This window comes from Macaca thibetana, chromosome 7 (assembly GCF_024542745.1).
Source record: "Macaca thibetana thibetana isolate TM-01 chromosome 7, ASM2454274v1, whole genome shotgun sequence".
Lineage (NCBI taxonomy): Eukaryota > Metazoa > Chordata > Mammalia > Primates > Cercopithecidae > Macaca > Macaca thibetana.
Genome location: NC_065584.1, coordinates 20,378,090 through 20,399,108, shown reverse-complemented (window position 1 = coordinate 20,399,108; position 21,019 = coordinate 20,378,090).

Here is a 21,019-nt window from a genome sequence, read left to right as displayed (position 1 = left end):
ACCAAATAAGGGGCACTGGAATGAACTAATCATGAAGTGATAAAGACAACTGAAGTCTGCAAATTGACCAATTATAACTGACATAGCAGACAAGAGTGGGAAGATTTATGATAAATGTGTTCCTGATTGTACTCCACGCAGAGCAACTGGTGTTAGCAGTAATACAGAAAGATTCCCAGGAAATATAAATTCAGGTTAATCGCTTTTCTTGATGACAACAAAAGGAGCATAAATTTGGTAAGAATTGACCAGGACTTTTATTTGATGAGGCAATATATCTGGAGCAACCCTGTTTGTAGACATGCACAGAGTGATATATATTTTGCTTGTGTCTCAGATTTCTCACTGGTGAAATGAGGAGAGGTTGTCAGATAAGATCGAGGATGCATAGTTAAATTTTAATTATGGACACATAATGAATAATTTTCATTCATATGGTCCATTCAATATTTAGGAATACTTAAAATGTATTCATTACTTATCTCAAATTTAGATTTATCTGGGTATCCTTCATTATAATTTGCTAAATCTGGCAAACTAAATTTGGGTAACAATGAGTTGTGAAGATTAAATGAATTAATACATATTAAGCACTTAGAAAGGTATTCAGCACAATGGAAGTACTCAATTGATGTTAGCTTTTATTAAAATCACTACTATTATCTCACTGAGGTAAATATAAAAGTCTTCTTTATGAATTGAGATATGTCATTTCTCATGTAATAATATTTAGCTATTCACACATCTAAAAATTATAATCATTCCATGCAAGTAATTTTTTAATCTAAATTCATGCTCTTTGGGCCGAAGCTTCTTGCATGGATGGCAAAATGATGTTTATATTGCTTTTGTTTACCAAATTAATCTTTTAGGAATTAGTTGTTTCTGTTAGGGCATTTATTCCCCAATTTGGTTAACTGTCCATTAGAGAAAAATAGAATAATACCTAGATTTGCATAAATGAGTCAATTAGCTGGACTCTCTGTAGCTATTAATGGATGAAATAAAACTGCCTATCGTAATTCAAGATATATTTTATTTATTTTCTAATGAGAGACATGGGAAGGACTAATATTTTGAAGTGTTAGTTTGTGCCTATCACACTCCTTGTCCCCAATTCTTTCTACCCTTTATTATTCCTCTTCTACTTTGCCCCCAAAATGCAAAATCTTAGTTTGCTTCAAATGAATCTTGTCCTAGCAGGATCATTATTAGCATCAAATTCTGGTGTTTGTATCAGACACATCTCAAGTGGAAGTGTGATTTATAGAAAATGTGATCTCATGTTATCACCACCACCCAGGCTAAATATCCTTTAAACTGAAGGAAGAGAAAGAAGACTTAGAGGGAAATCAAGAGAATCAGATGTTGGTGACATTGCAGCCAGTTTCCTTCCCTAGCGGGAGGAATAGAACCTCAAGGAGATTTGGGGATTAGGAAGAGAGCACACTTTCTTTCCGTCTCACTCTTTGGGGAGTTGGCAAAATTCCCAGAGTTCTCCAGCCATGATGGATATAGATGGTAGCATAAAGACCCCAGAGAAGTGGCTGGAATAACCTAAGCCAAGTTCTCATACATGTTGAAGGGGTATATATTGACACTCATGTCATTTTATGTGAGCAGAAAGTTGCTGACAGGGCATTGAAAGCCAGCAAAGTCAGTGACTTTAACCAGCAGATAAAGATTACATAACCAGAGACCAAATGACAAAATAGGTATTTCTATACATATTGCCATAAAGTAATTCAAACCAATAATCAGATGCCATCCTTGAGAGGAGGATGCTATTTGTCCCTCTCAATCTCTAATTTAATTTCTCTCCAATAAGAAAGGAGGGAGGATAAGTAGTCAACATTGCTAGATTTTTCCTCCTGAATCAAGAGAAAACACCGGAATGGCTGAGTTTTCATCCTGGATGGAGTAAGATAAATGAGAAACCTATTATTATATAAAAAAGTTATGTTTCTCATTCTTTGTCAAGAGCCCCTGTGATGTGTGAGGCTTGAAGACTTATGTCTGCCTTTAGTAATGACAGAAGCAGTCTAAGTTTTGCTAATGTTGAACACATGCATAACTAATTCATGAGAAGGTGATTTTTGTTGTTGTTGCTGTTGTTGTTGTTTTCAGACAGAGTCCTCCTCTGTCACCCAGGCTGGAGTGCAATGGAGTGATCTCAGCTCACTGCAACTTCTGCTGGGTTCCAGCGATTCTCCTGCCTCAACCTCCCAAGTAGCTGGGATTACAGGCACACACCACCACCACACTTGGCTAATTTTTTTTTATTTTCAGTAGACACAGGATTTCACCATGTTAGCCAGGCTGATCTTGAACTCCTGATCTCCTGATCTGCCTGCCTCAGCCTCCCAAAGTGCTGGCATTACAGGCATGAGCCATTGCGCCCAGCTAAGAAGGCTTAAATGAGTATCTGATTGGATATGTGAGAGTGTTTATACAGAAGTTCAGAAGACCAATGATTGCGGGCCCACTATGTTTTAGGCACTATACTAGGCTCTTGTTCATAATCTTAAGAGATTTGCTATTTTACAAGTATTAAACGTGGGGCATAAAGAGATTGAATAATTTGAACACGTCTCTAACAGTTTGTAAGTGGTAAGGGTCAGATTTGGTTGAGAGCCGCTCACTTCCAAGCAGAAACTTTTTGGAATATCAGAGCACAAGGTCTCCCTGCTAAGTATCATCTGTTATCAGTCACTATTCAACTTAACTATGAATAGCCAGACTAAGTTTTATAGGAATCTTCTTACTCTCTTTCATTTATATTTCAAGAATCTAAAGACATTCGTCAACACCAAGTTTCTTCAGAGGCAGCTTCTGATCGTTTCAGCAGCTTTAAGATGAGGGCAACTGGAAAAAACAATTTTTAACTTCCTACCTCAAATTGAACATGAAGAACATTAAAAATGTGTTTCTCCTGGCCAGGCATGGTGGCTCACGCCTGTAATCGCAGCACTTTGGGAGGCCAGGGAGGGTGGACCACGAAGTCAGGAGATCGAGACTATCCTGGCTAACACGGTGAAACCCCGTCTCTATTAAAAATACAAAAAACTAGCCGGGCGAGGTGGCGGGCGCCTGTAGTCCCAGCTACTCGGGAGGCTGAGGCAGGAGAATGGCGGGAACCCGGGAGGCGGAGCTTGCAGTGAGCCGAGATCGCGCCACTGCACTCCAGCCTGGGTGACAGTGCGAGACTCTATCCCCCTCAAAAAAGTATTTGTCCTAATGAAAGGAGAAAGCTACTAAATTTCTGACAAAATCCCTGGGTTAATGAAAAAATCAATAGCAGAATACCCCAGAATATATCACTTACTTCTGGAACACACAGTACTCCCTAAAAAGTAGAGATACTCGATGTCCATTTGAAATTGCGTTTAAGTGGTGACTTTATGGAGTCCTTGTTCCATAGTTCAGGCGACACCATTTGGGGATACTTTTGTTATCTTTTAATTGAGTCCTGACCAAATAGTGTGTTTTGTGATAGGGTTCTGATTTCCTACAAGTCCTGTCTCTTAATCCTGAGCCATTTCTCTAGAAGGGTGAAGAAAGTCAAATCGTTTCTAGAGGATTATTGTAATTATTGTCGTTAATTTTGGATGCTGAGGCTTTTCTTTTATTTTTAAGATGATTTTATAGATATGTCAATAGAAAACTTTGAAGACAATGTCTGTGGCATTTTAATTCACTTCATCATTGTTTTTCTGGAAGTTTCTCAGCAATTACTTTGTAATCTATGCTGCCTGTTTTGCTGCAAGTGCATTTCCGTAATTGGCCTATGAGAGCAGACATTTATTGGGAAAAAAAAAAAAAGGCTGCCTGGAGAATATTATTTCAGGCTCACCACTGCCTAGGAAAATAAAAAGCTCTCTGCAGAATCGAGAGAAAAGAATCTCAGGGGGTATTGTTTCAATGTTAAGTGTGATTTGACAAACAGGTTAAATTAAATTGCTAACATTAGAGTAGTTCTTCTCTTGTTATTGAGGCTAGGAAATAGATTGGTCTAAATATCTTAATGAAAAATTCACAAAATGTAAATTTTATCATAGAGACAAATTACTTTACATAAATTGAAAATATAATGTAATCAGTGTTTTACATATTGCCTGTAAAACATTTTTGAATAATCAATATTGATACCATATCATCATTGATTCAAGAAAACCCCAGCCATGTATGTATATAGGTATGTATACATATATATGTATACTCATACACATACATATATGTATGTATGTATATCTACATATATGTGTGTGCACACATATATACATATATATACACAAAAACATGTATCTTGGTACAATAGCTGGAATTTTAGCTTAAAAACATTAGAATGGTATATGACACTCAACACCAAATAATCTGTGAAAGAAAGAATTGATAACTGCACCTCATTAAAATTAAAACTTTCTGCTCCACAAAAGACACTATCAAGAGAATGAAAAGATATGTCACATACTGGGAGAAAATATTTCCTGAAGACATATCTTATAAAAGACTGTTATCCAAAACTTACAAAACACACTTAATACTCAACAGTAGGAAAATGAACAACCCAAAGAAAAATGGGCAAAAACTTTACTAATCACCTCAACAAAGAACACATATAGGAGACAAATAAGCATAGGAAAAGGTGCTCCGTATGTCTTCAAGGAAATGCAAATGAAAACAACCATGTGATACTAATACACACCTTTTAAAGAATGGCTAAAATCCAAAACAGTGACCACAGTCAATGCTAGCAAGGATGTGGAACAATAGAAACACTCATATATTGCTGGTGGCAATGCAAAATGATACATGATACAGCCACCTTCGAAGAGTTTCTTACAAAACTAAACATATTTTTACCATATACTCCTTGGTATTTACCCAAAGGAATTGAAAACGTATGTCCATATAGAAACTTAACTTGCGTTTTTATAGCAACTTTATTTGTAATTGCCAAAACATGGAAGCAACCAAGATGCCCTCCAGTGAGTGAGTGAATAAATAAACTGTAGTATATCCAGAAAATAGAATATTACTCAGTACTAAAAACAAATGAACTCTCAAACCCTGAAAAAAATTAGAGGGAATTTAAATGCATATTACTAAGCAAAAGAAGCCAATCTGAAAAGGCTACATACTATATTATTCCAACTATATGACATTCTAAGTAAAAGAAGACAATCTGAAAAGGTTACATTCTGTTTATTCCAACTATATGATACTCTGGAAAAAGGCAAAACCATGGAGACAGTAAAAAGATCAGTGGTTCCCAGGCTTTGGAGGGAAGGAGATATGAATAGGCAGAACACACAGGATTCTTAAGACAATGAAGTCATTCTGTATTAGGCCATGGGGTGAATATCTGTCATTACACATTTATCCAAACCTATAGAATGTAGAGAAGCAATGCAACTCTAGTGTAAACTATAGACTTTGGATGATGATAATGTTGTTTCTATGTAGATTCATGGATTGCAATAAATGTACCACCCTGGTGGGGGGTGTTAGTAATGGGGAGGCTATGCGTGTGTGCAGGGAGGGGCATATGGGAAATCTCTATACCTTTCACTCAATTTTGTGCTGAGCCTAAAACTGCTCTAAAAAGTAAAGTTAAAATTAATGAGTATGAGCAGAGTCTTTGAAGCCTGATAGCATGTCCCAGTATCCATATGTTAGGAAAGGACTCTTCCAACAGCCTTTGAGATGTCTGGCCTTGTCAATTCACAAGTTCTGTAGTAAATCCAAGAAACTTGACTTTCTGCTTGGCTCTGTTTCTAATGGCTGAAGTCACGTTCATTCTGGCATTATTCTGCTAGTCTATTCTTCTAGAAAGGTTTCATCTGTTTCATTGAACAGAATAATTTAAACAATCCCTATTCTTTCCTTTGTTCATAAGATTATTTTAAGAATTCCTGGAGAATTATGAAATTTTACCCAAATTAACACTGTGCTGAAATACAAAAGTGTTTTCTTTTGTAATAGTAAAATGTTAATGATTAGAATAATTATTTCTAAGGTAAACATAACATGTTACATTTTAAACAATTTAATTGAACTTTATCCTAAGCCACAGCCTTGACATTTGGGCTCATTAAGAAAAGAGAATTTATGTCAATACATTGATGGTCTTTAAATTTCACTTAAAATCACACCCTGATTTCCAGAAGGTAGGACCAAAAATTTTTGGATCTATAAGAAGTTACTCTAAGAAACAATTTATCTTAAGCCAAAGATGAAAACATAAGGAGGGTTTTGACATTTTGAATGAGGTCCAAGAAGCTGGCAGTGTGAAACCACATGAAAATGCAAAGAACATTTTAAAGAAAAGGTTACTATAGTCTTTTTCAGTAATCCTAAAGATATATAGTTCATATTATACCAGATTTAGATAGAATTACTTGGGGGGAAATGTTCTTATTCTACTGAAACTAGCTTTTCCCTCCTCATCAATTGGATAACATATTAGGCATTAGTGATAGAAAGACATTTGAAAGCTTTGCCATTTTAACATAATCATGAGAAATGTCTAAAAGTTATACAGGCTGAATTAGGAAAAGCTGCTTATTATGGGGAAAATACAGCTGCATGTCAATAGCAGAGAGAGAAATATGTTTCAAACAATGACCTGGAGACTATATGATGCTACCTAGGTGTCGTTCTAATCATCAAAGAACATTTAAAAAATGCAGTCTGTAGTTTTAGCAGTAATTTGATGGTGTACTAACCTATTGCTGAGTAACAGTTCATGGACAGTCTCTATTAAATCATTATTGGACTTGTATTTTTCATTTTGTACTAACAAGCCAGTAATTATATTGTGCTACACATTCAAAAATTGAAGTATAAATATAAGCAAACATAAACCTAATATTTGATATCCTGGACCTTCATATTATGGAAATAAAAATCATAAATTGAGGAATCCACTATGAGGATAGAATTTGATGGAGTGTATGGAAATTTAATGTCTGGGTTTTGAAACATCTGGGTTTCAAAGAGTCGTTAAGACTCTCTCTCTCAACCAGGTGTTAACATCTCTGAGATATGTCAAAAAAGTTAACTGATGTCTAAGATGACTTGACTAGTCCTCTGGTGGTCGTGGGGCAGTAAGAGTGGATGAGGTGTCACTATCAGTTTAGCAGCAGGCAAAGAATAAGCCATTTCAGGAACAGCAAAAACTGTGACGCCAAATTGAACTTTCCAGGCTTAGTCAACTTGAAATATGCCTATAAAAAATGTAAGTCATTAGAGGTTTAATGAAGAAGGGGGCAGAAAAAAAAAAAGTGGTCAAATACAATTGATTGAAGTGAATTATTAAAGTACAACAGTTTTACTGATGTGTTTGTGTGTGTGTGTGTTTGAAGTGCACCAATGTCTAAGCTATTGTCCTTGATATTTTGAGTATATAAAAATGTTTATAAAAACAAATCTCTGCCCACAGAGTACTTAATCTATACTATTGAATGAATCATCTCAGGTTGCCATAACAAAATAGCGTAGGCTGAATGGCTTAAACAACAGAAATTTACTTTCTCATAGTTCTGGAGGTTCAGAGTCTAAAATTAGGGTGACTTCATGGTCACTCTGATGAAGGCTCTCTTCCTGACTTGCAGATGGTTGTCTTTTCACTGTGATTTTACATGGCAGAGACAGTGAGCTCTCTGATATTTCTTCTTATAAGAACACTAATCCTATTTGATCAAAACCTATCCTTGTAACCTCATTTAAACCTACTATCTTCCAAAAAGCTATATGTCCAACTACAGTCATCTTGGAGGTTATGGCTTCAACATATGAATTTGGGGGAAACAAGAACATTTAGTCCATAACAAGTTCAGTACTTCCTGTCTCCCTACTATGCAATGATTAGAAAAAACAAAAAAGATAAAGGAAGAAAAATAAGAGAATTAAAAAAGAATAGTATGAAAAACAATAGATACATACGTTGCAGTGGATATTTAGATGAGGAAGCTGTTCCTAGAAAATAGTATATGGCAAATGCAGCATCATGTATGAAGGATATATTCATCAACCATATAATGTATTTCACAAACTGAAGCATGTCCTAGTCTGTTTGTGTTGATATCTAAAACACCTGAGGCTGGGTAATTTGTAATGAAAAAAGGTTTATTTGGCTCACAATTCTGCAGATTGTATGAGAAGTGTGGTGCTAGCATCTACTCAGTTCCTAGTGAGGGTCTCATGCTGCTTCTACTCATGACAGAAGGCAAAGGCGAGCTGGTTTCTGCAGAGGTCACATGGCAAGAGGGGACGCAAGAGAGAATTAGGGGAGTGCCAGGCTCTTTTAAACATCCAGAGAACTAATAGAATGAGAACTCATTCATTATTGTGAGGGTGGCACCAAGACATTCACAAGGGATCTACCCCAATGACCCAGACACCTCCTGCTAGGCCACACCTCCAACAATGGGGGTCACAAATTTTAATATGAGCATTGAAGGGGTCAAATATCCAAACCATAGCAAACAATTTTAGAGTTAAAGTGGCACTATTAATAATTGCAAAATTTGTCAAGCTACAGGCAGCTCATGCCATGGACCAACCAGTCATATTGAGTCATTTGGTCTTGTTGAAGAAGAGAGGGGGATTCCTTGACACCAAAATCAATAGAGGTTTGGACTCCGATTGCAGGTAAGCGAAAGCCCTGCAAAGCTTTTGAAGGCTGGAGTGCCATGATTGAAGGTGCGCTTCCTTATGATGAATCAGGAAGTAGTGTAATTAGAATGGATGGACCAATTTTAGTAAAGGTGGTGGCAATGGAAACAAAAAAGAGAAGACAGGTGAGAGATGTGGAGTCAGAGTTGTCAAATCAGGGGTTGATGGTGAGGCAGCAGGCGGCTCAGGTCTATGAAGTGCTAACTTCCTATTTGTACACTATTTCTCTCTCCTTCTATGCTCTTTGTTCCTTGCCCTTTCTTTGGGTTTGGAACTGAATATTCAAAATCTGCCCTTTACAAAGCAGAAGCAGGTTGTAAGTTCCAGGCATGGAATGATGCTGCTCGAATGGAAAGTTCTGTGGGTGAGCTGTAAGCTCAGGTGACCTCTCAAAGGTAATATTTTCTTATACCACAAAAGCATAACTAGTGTGTAAAAGGAGTAATATATTAAGCACTGTTCTGCTTGAGGAATCTTCTGAAAGTCTCCAGATACTTCCTAGCTAAGATCTCTTCATCCTTCAAAATTAAAGTAAAAGGCAATGCAGCCTGGGAATTAAAATGTTTCCAAGATTTCTTATGCTGCTCTTTAAGAGTAGAGTTAGATAAGTTTTAAATAAGAAAAAGTGAAAGGATATTATAAAACCTAATCTGCATGATTAAAAATATCACTGATGTGAACAGAAAAGCAAGCAATTGACAGTTCTCTAACTGCTACTCTCTGTCCTCACTTCCACTGTCCTGTGAAAAATCCATTTCAATACCTGTCAGCTTACTTGAAAATATTTAGGTTTTATACTTTTTATTTAAAAAATAAGGAAAACTACATTATGGATACCTTTGTTCCCTGACGGAAGCAAAGTGTTCTAATTTTGTTGTTTTTGGCATCTGTGAAGCATTTGTTTTGAGACATTCTGGCCTTTTCATGGACTAAGACACAAGAGATTAAAAAAAAAAAATCCTTGTTGCCTGTAAGAGAGGTATTCAGGAATGATTTCTTAGAGGCTAAGTTTATCCACAGAATCCTCTTCCTCAAGGAAAAACTGCTGCACTAGACCTTCTATAGACGTCTTAAACAGTTAGTATTCAGATGCTTGAATCACAAGCCTTAGACAACTTGTGGAACTATTATTTCATTTTAATAATTTATGAAAATCATTTGCTTCTGAATCTGTTGTCACACCCCAGTCATGCTCAGGAGTGATTAATTTTCAGCCCAATTAATGTGGCCACCTCTTCTGCCAAGTAGAGAATAAGTGTGTCTCTTTGTTCTGGGCTGTGTGTGCATCTTTCAGGAAATGCAAATCAGAAAAATAGGCAGGAAAGGAAAATAAAACATTCAGACCTCAAGAAATCACAAAGGACTAGAAAGAAGTGACTGAGCATTTGAGAATATATCAGACATTGCTGTGAGATAAAATGCGTATATTTAGAATATTCTGGGAAGATCTGAAACCATTTCAACTCTAATCATAAAGCCATTGATTCCTTTGTAAAATGTGCCCACAGCAATTGAGATACCAGAAAGCCAGAGGAATTAGAAAGCGATATAAGGGAATAAAAGCAATGCTAAAAAAACCCAAGACTATATGTGACTCGAATATGATTTCAAAATAGCATTTCAAAGAATTCTATATGAAAAAGTCTTAAAATAATAATGATTTGTAGGGATGTACTCTAATAGTCCATTCTCATGCTGCCATGAAAAAATACCCAAGAATGGGTAATTTGTAAAGAAAAGAGGTTTAATTGACTTACAGTTCCACATGGCTGGGGAGGCCTCAGGAAACATGGCAGAAGAAGAAACATACAATCATGGCAGAAGAGGAAGCAACATGTCCTCACATGGCAACAGGAGAGAAAAGAATGAGTGCCCAGAGAAAGGAGAAGCCCCTTAGAAAGTAATCAGATATCATGAGAACTAACTCACTATCACGAGAATAGGATGGGAGAAACCACACCATGATTCAATTATGTCTGCCGTGTGCTTTCCATGACATGTAAGGATTATGGAAACTAAAATTTGAGATGAGATTTGGGTGGGGACACAAAGCCAAACTGTATCATTCCACCCTGACTCTTTCAAAATCTCATTTCCTCACAATTCAAAACACAATCATGCCCTTTCAACAGTCCCCCAAAATCTCAACTCATTCCAGCATTAACCCAAAAGTCCAAGTCCAAGGTCTTAACTGAGACATCACAATTCTTTTCCACTTATGAGCCTGCTAAAGCAAGTTAGTTACTTCCTGGATACAGTGAAGGTACAGGCATTGGATAAATGCTCCCATTTCTCCAAATGGGATAAATTGGCCAAACCAAGGTGCCAGAGGCCCCATGCAACTTCAAAACCCAAGCAGGCAGTCATTAAGCCTTAAAATTCCAAAATGATCTCCTTTGACTCTAAGTCTCACATCCAGGACATGCTGAGCAAAGGTGGCCTCCCATGGCCTTGGACAGCTCTGTTCCTGTAGCCCCCATCCCAGCTGCCTTCATAGCATGGTTTGAGTGCTTGTGGGTTTTCCAGGTGTATGATGCAAGCTGTCAATGTATCTACCATTCTGGGATATGGAGGACAGTGGCTGTCTTCTCACAGCTCCACTAGGCGATGCCTCAATGAGGACTGTGTGTGGAGACTCCAACCCCACATTTCCCTTCTGCACTGCCCTAACAAAGGTTTCCCATGAGGGCTGTACCATCTGCATAATAATTCTGCCTGTACATCCAGGTATTTTTCCATACTTCCTCTGAATTCTAGGCAGAGATTCCCAAACCTCAATATTTGACTTATGTGCACCTGCAGATACAACACCACATGGAAGCTGCCAAGGCTTGGGGCTTGTGCCCTCTGAAGCCATGGCCCAAGCTGTACCTTTACCCCTTTTAGCTATGGCTGAAGTAACTGGGATGCAGGGCATCAAGTCCTGAGGCTGCATGCAGCAGGGGTCTCTGGACTTTGTCCAGGAAACCATTTTTCCCTCCTAGGCCACCAAGTCTGTGATGGGAAGGGTTACTGCGAAGGTCTCTGACATGTCCTGGAGGCGTTTTCCCCATTGTTTTGGTGATTAGCATTTGACTCCTAGTTACTTATGCAAATTTCTGCAGCAAGCTTGAATTTCTCCACAGAAAATGGGTATTTCTTTTTTTATAATATTGTCAGGCTGGAAACTTTCTGAACTCTTATGCTCTGCTTCCCTTTTAAAAATAATTTATAATTCCAAACCTTCTCTTTGTAAATACATAAAACCTAATCCTTTTAACAGCACCCAAGTCACTTCTTGAAGGCTTTGCCGCTTAGAAATTTCTTCTACCAGATAACCTAGATCATTTCTCTCAAGTTCAAACTTTCACAGATCTCTAGGGCTGGGCAAAATGCTGCCAGTCTCTGTGCTAAAGCTTAACAAGAGTCATATTTGCTCCAGTTCCCAACGAGTTCCTCATCTCCATCTGAGATCACCTCAGCCTGAACTTCATTGTCCATATCGCTATCAGCATTTTGGTCAAAACCATTTAACAAGTCTCTAGAAAATTCCAAACTTTCCCACACCTTTCTGTCTTCTGAGCTCTACAAGTTTCTAGGAAGTTCCAAAGTTTTCCATATTTTTCTGTCTTTTTCTGAGCCCTCCAAACTGTTTCATCCTCTTCCTGTTTCCCAGTTGCAAAGTTGCTTCTACATTTTTAGGTATCTTTATAGTAGTACCCCACTCTCTGCAGTACAAATTTACTGTATTAATCCATTCTCAGGCTGCTATGAAGAAACACTTGAGACTGGGTGATTTATAAATAAAAGAGGCTTTCTTTTCTTTATAAGTTACTCATAGTTCTGCATGGCTGCGGAGCCCTCAGGAAACTTACAGTCATGGAAGGGGAAGCAACAAGTCCTTCTTCACATGGTGGCAGTAGAGAGAATAATGAGTGTCCAGTGAACAGGTAAGCCCCTTGTAAAACCATCAGATCTTGTGAGAACTAACTCACTATCATGAGAACAAGATGGGGAAGCCACCCCCATGATTTGATTATCTCCACCTGTTCCCTCTCACAACATGTGGGGATTCTGGGAACTCTAATTCACATGAGATTTGGGTAGGGACACGGTCAAACCATATCAGATGAGAATTTCATAGAATACAAGCTACTTTCTGTTTGGCATAAGACAACTAAAGAGAAAAATAAGAGTCTCAAGACTGTGTGACAGATCATGTATCCAGCCAAAGTTTCAAGGTCAAGGTAAAGGAAGGCAGGCTAGGGATAGTGAGAAAGAGTAGTTGAGGTCATTTTCCTCAAAGGAAACTAGAGATTTCATTTGTAGTGTCAAACTTGAGCTTGGAATCCTGGGAGAGGAAGAAAATGATAACATGAGGGTACCCATGAGAGAAAACTTCTGAAAACATCAAGATTTCTTCTTTATTCCAAAGCCCTGAAGGTGTGTAAACTTTTGACTCTTTAGACTTAAACTCTAAGAACTTGGTTTAATTTGTAGAGAACTATGATAGTGTACAAAAATCCAGTAAACGCCAAATAATCCAACAGCAAACAAAAAGTCAACCCAACAATAAATACATATGGGATTGAAACTTAGATCTAAGATGTTTCCATATGTTGATTGATAGGGATAGATGGTATTTGTAAAATGAACAGGAATAGGTGGCATTTATGAAAGAGAGACTACATAGAGAAATAAGGTAGAGGGAATGCCTGTGATTAGAGGTTAACATGTAGAGGAAGTCACAGCAAATGAGGCTGAAAACTGGTTGTGACAAAGCTGTGTGAGGGTTAAGTTAAATTTGGAGAAAATAATAAATGAGTCATTTTCAGTAACCATGAAGGCATACCATTCATATTATGCTTGCTTAATAATTACTTAAGGGTGGAACTTAGAGTAAGGGGTTGTTCTTATTGTGTCAATTTCTCCTCTTTTTCAGTTTTACATTACACAAATTTGAAATCTAAACCATATTAATAACCCCATTGTAATAGTCCTCCTTGAACAGAGTCTGAATTACTGTACTCATTTTGTTGTTGTTGTTGTTTTTGTTTTGGTTTTGGTTTTGAGACAGGGTTTTGTTCTGTTGCCCAGGTTGCAGTATAGTGGCACAGTCATGGCTCTCTGCAGCCTCAACCGCCTCGGCTCAAGCAATTCTCCCATTTCAGCCTCCCAAGTAGCTGGGACTACAGGTGTGCATCACCACATCAAGCTAATTTTTGTATTTTTTTGTAGAGATAGGGTTTTGCCATGTTTCCCAGACTGTCTTGAACCTCTGGACTCAAGTGGTCTACCTGCCTCCATCTCCTAAAGGATTAGGAGGCTAGGATTTCAGGCATGAGCTACTGTGTCCGGCCGATTACTGTGCTTTAACAAGTATCATGATATGTTTTTCTTTAACAAGGATACAACCGGACTTGGCAAGCACTGGTCATGGGGACTTCAGAAGAGAAGAGTGGGGGAAGTAGGAGGGCTAGAAGCAGTCCTGCACAGGGCTAAGTCAAGGGTCCTCAAGTACTCGTATGCATAAATAAGATCCAACCTTAATGTTTACTAAAATGCAAATTTCCAGACTCCACATCCTAAGATTCTAATTCAAGTGGGAGGGGTGAGATTGTCTTGAATCTGCTATTTATGTGTGTGTATGTGTGTGTTTCCAAGTCTGCTCCTTTACATCGATGCAGGTTTTCCCTGCTAAACTTTGAGAAAGTCTTAGAAAAATTAAGTGAGTGGTGAAACAGTACAAAGAACATGCACAGAATTCATTGGAAATCAGAATGCATTGAGTCAATTCCTAAGTTCAACTTGGTGGCTGATAACACAGTCCCAAAATGTTATAGAGTATGAGGAGACTCTCAGAAAGAGTAATAATTTAGTGATGCTTTTTGATCCACATTGAAAAAAAAAATGCATCTCTGGGAATAAAAGTTGTTACCTATAGGCCATTTCAAACAAGATTGTCAGTGGCCTCTCTTGCTCTCTAATGCAAAAGTAATACTTAAGTAGACCATTACATGCTAAGGCAGAAGCTGAGATGCAAAAATGAGAAAAGGGTCATTTATGTGAGTTACATATAATAGAAAAACCTGTGTTACAATTCCAATGATTGATACTGGTAAGGGATTATACAAGAAAGTTTCATGAAATTAGTTTTTCAATTGATTTCAATTATTTTATACTTATCAGCCACTAAACCAAATTGACTAAAGACATGAGATACTTAACTGTAAGATGGATGTTCCAAAGGGGTTGCTCCACTGCCGATGCTGAGGATCCTGAGGTTTTAAGTCATAAAGAATGTGCTTCAAAATCACCTACCGGGCTTGTTTAAAGTGCACATACCTTGGCCCCAACCCACATCCACCAAACAGAATCACAGTAGATGGGTTGTAAACATTTGCTTTTTAAGCAAGCTCCCGAGGACAAACTGATGTGCCCAAAGTTTGAGAATGAATGCTTTTGATTCGTTTTCAAGTTTCTCAACCCCCTAAGCTGACAGTCTTACACAATGAACAAAACTGGTCAAATTGGTTAATAAATGTTAAAATACAACAATTAGTAAATAACAGCTTTCCTGACACCCAACTTTGACTGTCAGTGCAAATGCCATAATGACCACCTGGTCTCTCCAAGTCCTAGCCTGGGGCACTTCTACTTCCCTGAATTCAGTAGCTGAAACAGTAACATCTGGGAGAGCAGGGGCTCAGAACCTCATTGCGGTGCTGTAGCTGGTCCCTTTTCTGTTTGGTTAATCAGCATGCCCCAGGGATTGTTAGCTGTTTTTACCATTCTCCTGGATCACTGTGGATTTATAATGGGCAAGCTTTTTAAAAGTACAAATTCTCAGACTCTAAGATGCCGGAGAATCTGATTTATCAAGTCTGGGCATGTTACCATTGATCTATATATTCCCAAAACTTCCCAGGTGACTTTGGAGATCACCCAGGTTTGGAAACCAAAATCTTGCTACTCAAAGTGTGGTCTGGAGACCAGCATCACCAGCATCAGCTGGAGCTTGTTAGAAATGTAGAATCTTAGCCCCTCTACCTCACCCATACTGACCAAATCAGAATCTGCATTTCAAAAAGGTGTCCAAGTGATTCATGCACACTAACTAATATGGTTTGGCTCTGTGTCTTCACCCAAATCTCACCTTGAATTGTAATCCCCATAATTCCCACATGTCAGAGACAGGACCAGGTGGAGGTAATTGAATAATGGGGGTGGCTTCCCCATGCTATTCTTGTGATAATGAATGAATCTCATGAGATCTGAGGGTTATATAAGCATCTAAGCATCTGGCATTTCCCCTGCTTACATGTACTCCGTCCTGTCACCCTGTGAAGAAGGTTCCTGCTTCTCTTTTACCTTCTGTCATGATTGTAAGTTTCCTGAGGCTTCCCCAGCAATGAATAACTGTGAGTCAATTAAATCAGTTTCCTTTATAAATTACCCTGTTTCAGGTATTTCTTCATAGCAGTGTGAGAACAGACTAATACACTAACGTTTGAAAAAGACTGAGCTACTGTAATTCACAAATTCATTAAACTAGGTCAATGATGCCCAGATGAGAATTTTATTACAAAACAGAAAAATAAGCAAGAATTAAGGACTTAACCTATGGCTTAATGGGGCAAATAAAAGAAAGGAAAGCTTTGAAATTGCCTCCAGGAGAACAGAATATTTTAGGAGGCACCATTTGCCCTGACATGAACTCTGGTTCCTGAAGAGCCTTTTGAACAGCAATGCTGTTTTCATTTTACAGGGGTTAAATTGCTGGATGTCATGCTCTCTACTTACAGTTTACACCTGAAGTGACTGAAATTAAGAAATTTCAGGCTGCTAGTGTCATTTTTCTAGTCATGCTCAGTGTTTTAGTTGTGTTGTCTTACTGTATATTCTGTACTATCTTTTAAAAAATTATGGGACATTACTAGAAGCAATCAACTTAAAATAAGCCCTCTCTCTCTATTTCTCTATCTCTCTTTCTCTCTCCCTTATTTTTTTTATCCACCCATGTACTGAAAGGCAGTAAGATGTAACAGAAAGATTTCTGAACTGCAAAGCAGAAGACCAAGGTTACAAATTCTACCTTTTCCACTTTGTATTAATTAATAGTCACAAAACATCGAATTCTTGAATTGTGCCAGGAACCTCAAAATCAGTCCTGAAACAAAACTATTTTTCCAATTTAAAAATAACGGAATTAAACCTTCAATAGATTAAAATAAAGCATAACTAAAATCACACTGCTAGTAAATGAAAAGGCAGAAATGTCAGACCCTATCTGTTTAAAACTAAATACCACCAAATTATGCCAGTATTAGGAGAAGATGTGAACAAATTATTTAGATTATTTGAATTCTATTTTTCTTTTCTATGAAATGCTGAGGGAGCATTTGGAGGTGGTATATTAAACCGACTTTCAGCTTATGCAGAATCCCAAGGTTCAATATCTATAGTCATGCAGCTTCTAAAATCTAATAATTTAATTTTCTTCTGACACATAAATTTGCCCATGATAATTTTAATCTAAAATGAATAACATAATCTTGTATCCAATTCTATAATTAAAATTTTCAAAAATATAAAATTATTTATCACTCTTTTGGACTAAGTTTCCACAGTCCACATCAGAAAATATACATGCATACAAAGACCCATTCCCACACATTCTAAAGGTCTGTTCTAACACTCTAGAGCATGGGCTGAAAATAATCAAACAAACTTGGAAAAGAACCAAGATGAAGGAGTTATTCTACCTGATTTTGAGTCTAATTATAAACTTTCAGTAATGAAGGCATGTGGTACTGGCATCAAGAGAGAGAAATAGAATAGTGTAACAGAATAGTCTAGAAATAAATTCACACATATATGGCCAATTGGTTTTCAACAAAGATACAAAAGTAATTTAGTAGAATGAGGATAAACTGTTCTATAAATGGTACCAGAACAATTAGATATGTTTGTGCAAAGAAAGAAAAAGGAAAAAAGAGAAAGAAATTTGACCTATAAATCACAACATATACTAAAATTAATTCAAAATTCATTATAGACCTAAATTCAAATCCAAACTGTATGTAAATTCTAATAAAAATAAAAGAAAACATATTTTTACATTTTATTTTGGAAAGAGTTCTTAAACACAACACAAAAAGTATAATCTATAAAGAAAAAGATAATTTACAGTTCTCAAAATTAAGAATTTCTGTTTATAAAAAGCACTTTTAAGAAAATGAAAAGATGAGCCATATGAAAAAGAAAGTAACAGCTAATCATATAGTTGATTAGTGACTTTTGTCCTGCATATATTTAAAAATTCTCAAAACTCAGGAATTACAAAACTCCAACCCTGCTTAGAAAATGGGCAAAAGAATGGGCAAGGTGCTTAAAGAAGATATATGAATGGCAAATAAACACATGAAAAGATACTCAAAACTCTAGGGAATTCAGATTAAAAGTGCATTAAGCTACCACTGTAGATAGAACTAGTAAAAGGGCTAAAATAAAAAATTCTGACAAGAATGAGGAGTAACTAACTGGGTGGTTCATCTACTGGTAGTAGAAGTGTAAAATTATACTATGATTTTGGAAAATAATTTAGCAGTTTTATACAGTTATATATATTTCTCACCCATTCAATCTTAAATATTTACTAAAGAGAAATGAGAGAAAAACTCATAAAATCTGCATTTTCACAGAAGCATTATCAGTAAGAGCCCAAAACTGGAACCACCCAAAATATCCATTAATAAGATGGATAAATGAATTGCAGTGTATCCATTAAGTGAAATATTACTCAGGCAACACCAAAGAATGAACTATTGATACATACAACAACATGGGTGCATCTGCAAGTAAATATTCTGAGTAAAAGAAACCAAACAGGAAAGAAGATGCATTATACAATTCCATGTTAAAATTCTGAAACAGCAAACTGATCTTTATTGATAGACAGCAGATCAACGATTGCCTAGTGATGGGAGGAGGAAAAGGAAAGCTGGATTGCAAAGGGATACAAGGACACTTTTGGGGGTGATGATTATCTTGATTGTGGTTATGGTCTCATAGTATATACATATATCAAAATGTAACAAATGTAGACTTAAAACATGTACAGTTTGTTATATGTTCATGGACATATGTATATAACATTGACGTATTCAGTGTTTTACATATCTATATCATGATGTATATAACATGTTATATATGTTATATATATTGTATACAATGTAATGATATACAGTCATACATTATATATTATAATAAAACATTGGGGTAACCCAATCCCAATAGTTAATGTGGGTTCTTTTCTATTTCCCTAAGCATCGACTGGTCTGAGAAATAAAGGGAAAGAGTACAAGAGAGAGAAATTTTAAAGCTGGGTATCCATGGGAGACATCACATGTCGGCAGGTTCCGTGATGCTCCCTAAGCCATAAAACCAGCAAGTTTTTATTAGCGATTTTCAAAAGGGGAGGGAATGCATGAATAGGGTGCGGGTCACGGAGATCACATGCTTCACAAGGTAGTAAAATATCACAAAGCAAATGGAGGCAGGGCAAGATCACAGGACCACAGGATGGGGTGAAATTAAAATTGCTAATGGAGTTTCAGCTCTCATTGTCATTGATAACATCTTACCAGGAGACAGGGTTTGAGAGCAGACAACTTGTCTGACCAAAATTTATTAGGTGGGAATTTCCTTGTCCTAATAAGCCTGGGAGCACTACAGGAGACCAGGGCTTATTTCATCCCTTCAGCTTTGACAGTAAAAGACAGCCCCCTCCAAGGGGGCTATTCCTAGGCCTACCCTCAGGGGTGCATTCTCTTTCTCAGGGATGTTCCTTGCTGAGAAAAAAAATTCAGCAATATTTCTCCTATTTGCTTTTAAAAGAAGAAAAATATGGCTCTTTTCCGCCCGACTCACTGGCAGTCATAGTTTAAGGTTATCTCGCTTGTTACCTGAATATTGCTGCCATCCTGATCTCTTTTCAAGGTGCCCAGATTTCATATTGTTCAAACACACATGCTCTACAAACAATTTGTGCAGTTAATGCGATAATCACAGAGTCCTGAGGCAACATACATTCTCCTCAGCTTATGAAGATGATGGGATTAAGAGATTAAAGACAGGCATAGGAAATCATCACTTGAGGAAGTGATAAGTGTCCATGAAATCTTCACAATTTGTGTTCTTCTGCCATGGCTTCGGCTGGTCCCTCCGTTTAGGGTCCCTGACATCCTGCAACATATATACACACACACACACACTATATATAGTGTATATATATCACATATAGTATATATACACATATACTATATATATATGTGTGTGTGTGTGTGTGTGTGTGTGTGTGTGTATAGAGAGAGAGAGAGGTTCCTTACATATGTCCTAATAATGAACATCTAACAAATGGCACATTCATTTTACAGGGCAAAGGACACTGGAGTTCTTTTTCACTTAAAGTTGTGTACAATTCACCTGTATTACCATCTGTAATAATTTATATTTTATGGAAGTAATTTAGTTTTTGGAATAAATTAGTAAATGGCTAATATCATGGTTTATTTGTGTTTCAATTAGTTTTAAGAACTAATTATTGTATGTGCGATTTCTACCATTTTTCTGTAATTACAGTGTTGGTTTCCTCTGACCTAAGCTAAGAAGCAATGGTTGATATCAGGTTAGCAGAGTAGGGGTAGAAATCTAGAAAATTTTTGCGCTTTAAGCAAAAGTAGATGTGTGTTTTTCTTTTTAATTCACATATAAAATCAAAGGGGCATTTTAGGTAACATTTCTAGTTGAGGTAACTTTTAAAATAAATATTGTTTCAAAACATATATATGTCTTATAATAGTTAAAAATGTGAATAATATTTTTAAAGGTTTGTGATTTTTCTAATTAAAAAATTTAAAAATTAATCTGTACTAATTAAATGCACTATAATTATTTCACTATTCAAGTTTGCTTGCACTGCCTCCAATAAATGTTAAAATGACAAATGTAATAGTTATATGTTGAAATAATTAAATTATAAATGCTAGCCTATAAAAGTGGATTAATTTTTATAATGCTATAGATAATAATGACTTAATTCCTTGCACTGTGTCAGTAAAAATTTCTGTCATATCTCTTATGAAAACACTTGTTTGTCAACATAATTTTAATATATGTATTAAGTGGTATATAAAAAAAGTATATGTTAGATAACAGGTTGGCAAAGATGAGTAGACAACATTGGGTCATAATGATATATATGTTTATATTTGTCACTTTAATAAATGTTTAACAAATACGTATGAGTGAATGAAAATATATGTGTCCTCATGAGTCATAAAGTCTTTCCTGGAGCTCT